Raw genomic sequence first — 6,000 nt, 5'->3', positions numbered from 1 at the left:
ATCAGACAAGGATGTGTGCAGAAACCAAAAAAACAGGAGTAGAGACCTAACCTTGATACATTTTACTCCCCACAAAATCAAATAACAAAATGTTCATGTGTGGAGGCTGGTTTTACTTGTAATTGCTGTGCAGGTACAGCAACAGCATCTGGGACTGAGTACAAAGCTTCTGCGGACAGCAAATCTTGCACTAAGCAGATACTGCCAAAAGGTACAAGTACTGGTATTTCATCCCCTCAAAGTGCTCAGTAGGATGGATAAATTATCCATATGAACATATCACCTGAACCATAAGTCACTTTTTCCATCAACATCCACAAGACCTTTCCAAGAGAAATCAAAATAAGCATCCACCTGTGACCTGCACGAAGAACCACTTGGCAAACCAGAAACGGAGGGTAGAGGACTCAGTACGTGAGTCTGTGAAGTTCTCTGTGAAATTCAACAACACCACATCTCCCTTCCTACATTTAATTGAATCAGGGAAGCACAAGATGTTTCATACTGACTCCCTATGGAAGACTCCGTGTTCCTGAGCCCACACTCCAGGGCATCGTGGAGCTGTGCCAGGAGAGAGCAGAAGAGAGAGGGGAAGAGGAACAATGCCTTCCTGGGACAATGGCCAAGATTTATTTCTTACCCTGCCCAAAAGGCAGGAAGAAAACTCGCGGTAACCCAAGTGGGCAGTTCTGTGGGGACAAGGGACTTCTCCCTGTGGAGGGGACCAAACCAGGACGCCACAGTGTGCAACACAAATTCCAGTTTACCTGCTCAGTGATGCACATAACTACTGGTCAATTCACAGGGTTTACTATTTTCTCTTAAAAAATACTTTAAAATACAGTGACATCCGTCTGAATCCTATTTTAATTTTTAAATCCAAGCAGCGTGGTGGGAGAACAAAGGGCACCTTCACGGTCCAAGTACTGGGCAAACTGTCCCAGATCAATGGTCCAAGGAAGAATGTAGTTCCCTTTCTCTAACTATAACTCCATAGAAGACACCTACAGGAGCTCAAATTGGAGGGAAATGTTGCACTATCCATGCATTTTTAAGGCACATTTGTTTATTGCCAAGCTGTTCCTTTAAGGCACCATGTATGAAAGAAATACAAAGAAAGCTTTAGTCCAAATGGACTCTCGGGTTCACAGAATATGTCATATGTACATTACTATTTTAAGGCTTTTTTTTTCTTAAATAAATTGCCCTGTGGGAAAGGCTGGCTGCAAGTCAACACCACAGAAACCTAATTTTAACTCCAATGAATACAACTATTTACAAGGCCCCCTTTCTGCAAAGGAAAAGCCCTGCCACTGCTGGCAGTTTTGATGTGATATGAACACATATTTCTAAGACATTCAGATGGACTGGCTTAACAAAATACAGTGTTTTTACTCATGCATCTTCAATGTTCAAACTGTTCTTGGCAGCTCCCAGTCAGAAGCACTGTCATTCAAAAGAAGAGAATGACAGACATTAATATGGAAACATTCAAGCTCTTAACTGAGCCGGAACAGTAATTATACCATCCAGTTTTATTCTGAAGAGTGTTGACCTCGGTCTCCATGAGCAGAAAAGATCCAAAAGACAAGAGATATAAAGAGGTGTTTAGGAAGAGAGAAATAGAAGTTTTCTGAGCCTTGCAGAGCATCAGAACCCTTGTTTGAAGCTAAAAATATCATTTCAGGGGCTACCAGGGGATTCATGGCATGACACAACAGTGAATCAAGTCTTTACTACAGGAAACACTAAAGCTCTGAAAACACTGTGCTGACACATCAAGGAAACAGCCATCGAGGGGGGAATTCAGCGTCGCACAACTTACACCACGCTTTCCCTAAACATAAATAAATTATGGGAACATATGCTCCCTACGCTGCTCCCAGATGCTGGAAGTGCAAAGACCAATAATGAGGAGCAATGCTAGCAGGGAAAATCTGTCCTGAAACACCACATTCAGGGAGCATGGAGGGGGAGCAGCCTTTAATGAAACAGCTAGGGCAGGTTGAGAAACGCCGACAGCAACAGCGAATGCTGGAGCTGAGGTGTCCAAATCTTCCCAGCCACGGGTAGAAGGAAGGGCCATAACCCCTTGCACACAATGAAACTGGGCTTTATAACACCTATAAAAGAGTGGAAGGTTTTTTTTCTGAGACAATAAACAGATGGTTGTCCTATGCTCAGAGGCAAACGGGATCAGGTTCTTTACTGCAGACATTGGATGCTGGTGATATGATAAATTATGATGTATTTGTAGGAGGGTTTGGCCAGCCAGGGTTGTATCCCAGTGAAGAAGAACCTTGTGCAGCATCTGGGTGTCCCTCACACTCTCCTTCTCAAGAGGAAGAGGGAGGAGAAGGGGCAGGGGCATCCAACATGCAAAAGTAGCAAGGAAAAAAATATCAAAAACCATCAGAAAGATTATTTAAATTTGATTTTGATCACCTTTATGAAGATGATCTCCACTACACTTGCCTGGTCACACAGTCCAGTGAGCTGTCTCAGCTTACCCCTACAATGCAGCCCTGAATGACAGCTAGTGGGTTTTTTAGCTAGTGCCAAGAGAGAAAAAAAGGCTTTCCATCAGCCTGAATTGGGCATTTGCAAACATCCTGCTACGTTTGTGGCCCTAGTGACCGACAGCCACCTTATAAACCATGAGGATAAATCCACGAGGTGAACCAAAGGGAATTTTCCCTCTGTGTGTGCATATGCTACTGCCTATGTGTGTGTACTTACACTGATGCAACAGAAATCTCTGTCAGGATCTGAATTCTATTTCCAAGTTGCAGCTCACATTAATTTGTCAGGATTTGGACGCAGGCACTCGTCTTGTCTAGACTAGACTATCGTAACTCTCTGACAAATGGCATTTTTTCCAGCTGCTTAAACAGCCTTCACAAAAGTCCTGTCTCCTCATGCTTTCCTCCATCTGAAACTTGAAAACACTTCTGTCTCTCCCCATTTCCTTCACTTTTAATCTTTTAATTTACAGACAGACACTTGAAATTGCCACACTAGCATATGTGTACAAGAAGATCACCAGGAGCCCTAATACTGAGTGTCTTTGTGCCTGGGCTTAACCTGCAGCACAGAAACAGCAGCATTTCCCTGAAGGACACTATTCATGCATTTAACATGATTAAGGATTTCCAGAATTGCAGCCTGAAGATGCAGCTTGTGCACAGGCTTTTATTTTTTTATCCACACACCCAAAAGAAACTCAGGAACTGCTGCTCAGAGAGGCTGTACCAGAGCTGTCGTGGCACAGCAAGGCTGGGTGAGAAGAACCATAAAATCAAAGAAGGGACAGAATAATGACTGAGCCTTACTTGAGCTGACCTAAAATTTTTGGGAGCCCCAGCCATGCCATGGTACAAGTTATCACTCTTTGGATCCACTCAGCTACCCCTGCTCTTTGCCAGCTCCCTGGAGAGTTGGTGGCATCCTCCAGGCGAGGCATTTCCAAGGCATCCTGGACAGGGTTTGGATGCAGGATGTGAGCAGAAGTCAATTTTCATGTCTGGAAGTCTCTCTGGAAAGGTTTCAAGTCACTGCCATTTTTTTCCCCAGACTGTCCTATCTCTAGGGAGTTTGAATAATTTCCTCATCATTTGCTAATTCAAATGCATTCTTTACCTTGATGTGCAGCCCCAGTGAAGTCTTCTCTGAATTCCTAAGTTCCTTTGAAGACATATCTCTGTAATCAGCCTAAAAAGTTTCCTGACTCCTCCATGAGATGACAAAGTTTTAAAATCAGCATTTCTGTCTGAGATCTCCATTGTAGCAAAGCTGGAATGGAAAAGTCTTTGCAAACACCCCGGGAGCTTCCCATACCATAGGAATGCAGTCACCTTTTTAAATTTTTTTTCATTAGAAAAAACTTACCAGAGACAAACAAAACAGAGCTTCATCTTCTAGTAGGTGTGTAAAACAAGTACAAAACAAATACAGGCAGAAAAGGGGTTGAAGAGGAAGAAACAACATAGAAGAGTTTAGATTTGCAGGGTGGATAGCATTACTGCCTTTTGAGGAAAAAATCTGGTTTTTTTGTCTGTAAGGTTGTACTCAACAATGCTATAGCAGTTTCTTCACAAAAGTTTTTCCCAAAAATCCCAGTTCTTAACGTGGTTTGGATTTGACCTGATTTGTTCATCAAATAATTCTTTATTACTGGCAAACAGCAGAAGCTGCAGGAGGTGGAGAGAAGCAGTATTTTTAAGGAATGGGCATCTAGCACCTCACATAAAACCCTGCTAAAGCACCATTAAAGTTGTAATGCTGTGCAGAGCATCATAAAGTGATGTGTTTGGAAGGGGCCTTAAAGATCACCCATTTTTCTGGGGATGGAGCAGCACAAACCCTTTGTCAGAGCCGGTTGTGTATCTGCCTTCCCTGCTGCTGAAAAGCACCCTGCTCCAGGAGAGGAAAGATCCTGCAGACATTCACAGATGGAAGTGCACAGAAAAAAAAACCCCTAACAAAACAAAAAACCAAAAAAAAGGTGCTTTAACACCTGCCTGTCTGTGCCAGTTTCTTTTTTCCCCTGGCCCCTCTGGCCTGCGTTTGGACACTTCCATTCTCCTGCGGGTGCCTGCATCCCTTGGCACGCATCCCGAGATAGGCAGCGAGGCTGCTTTCTGGGGAGGAGGACGGTAATTGGGGGAGATCCCGCTTTTGATGTGCAGGGCAATTAAATCCTCCGTGAATAGGGGAGAAAACGAGGCATTCGGTGTCACTTGAAAGCCGGGATGTGTGGTGCCATTTCTAGGCACCGGTGTGAAATACAGAGGGGCACAAGGGCAGCCCCGAGCCCTTTATGCGGCAGCCAGAGCCGCTCGCAGATGCCACGGCACAAGAGCCCATTCAGGGGGGAGGCTGCACAATAGGTCATGAGAAAAACCTGTTGCTGCTGATTAAGTTTGCAAATACTGTATCTGCAGGGATTCAGGGACGTGGCTGCACCAGATGAAAAGTCCCAACCGGAATTGGGGCGAGCAGCAATGCTGCGTCGCCACCGGGTCTGATTAAACTATTCCTTATATCCAGCAGCTCTCTTACTCCTCTGCACACATTATTCAATTACCATTCCGACAGGTTTTGGCTTACTTTTAAAGCAGCAGTTAAGAATATACCCTGAAACAATGTGTTCAATTAACTAAAAGAACACATTCACTCGAATATTCAAATTTTTTGCATCCAGTCTTATAAACGTTTCCAAGAAGAAAACAAACTACCTGGGATTCTTCCCACCTTCAAAAGATCTGATACGAAGGATTAGAGGAATGTTAGCAAATCTTGATGCTTTCTTAAATGCCACAGAAGCTTAGAGAACGGTGTTTAAGGAACAACTTACACAATCAACAGCAAGGAAAATGGGGGTGCAAATGGATAGTATTGTTACCCAGCTTCCACAACGTGGTATTTTAAGTTACTTGTCAAGCCCATGTGTGATTTGGCATCACAGGGCAGATGAGGTCTTAAGTAGGAAGTTATAATATGAAAGTCAGGATTATGCTACTTACAAAGAGGCCAAATTCAGGCTTAGGGCAAGCACAGTCTTTGGGAGGGAACATAGGACAGGTGAGGAGACCTGATTTTGGCATTTCTGATTTGAGTCTGATTTTAAAAAAAAGAAAGAAAAAACGAAACAAAAGATATTTTAAGTGTCTGACTGATTTAGGAGTGCAAATCCCATTCGTTTCCAACCACTGCATGCTTTCCCAAATCCTGCTCTGAACCATGAGCACTGCAGGAATATGAATGTGTCTCCCTGTAAGATCAGATTCCCAGTCAGATCCCCATAGTTCCAGCTATCCAGGTATACAAAGTTAAATGAATTTGCACTACCTGCCATGAAACACAGGATGTTGTAGCTCTCCTTTTGAAAACACTTCTCCAACACAGTCAGTTCTCACCGCACGACTCGTGCACAACTTGTTAACTCCATTTCTTTTTAAAGCTGCCTCCATCTGCATTGTTGGCTTTAGAAAAGCACCT

Source organism: Corvus cornix, chromosome 6, assembly GCF_000738735.6.
Source record: "Corvus cornix cornix isolate S_Up_H32 chromosome 6, ASM73873v5, whole genome shotgun sequence".
NCBI lineage: Eukaryota > Metazoa > Chordata > Aves > Passeriformes > Corvidae > Corvus > Corvus cornix.
This window is presented reverse-complemented; position numbering follows the sequence as displayed.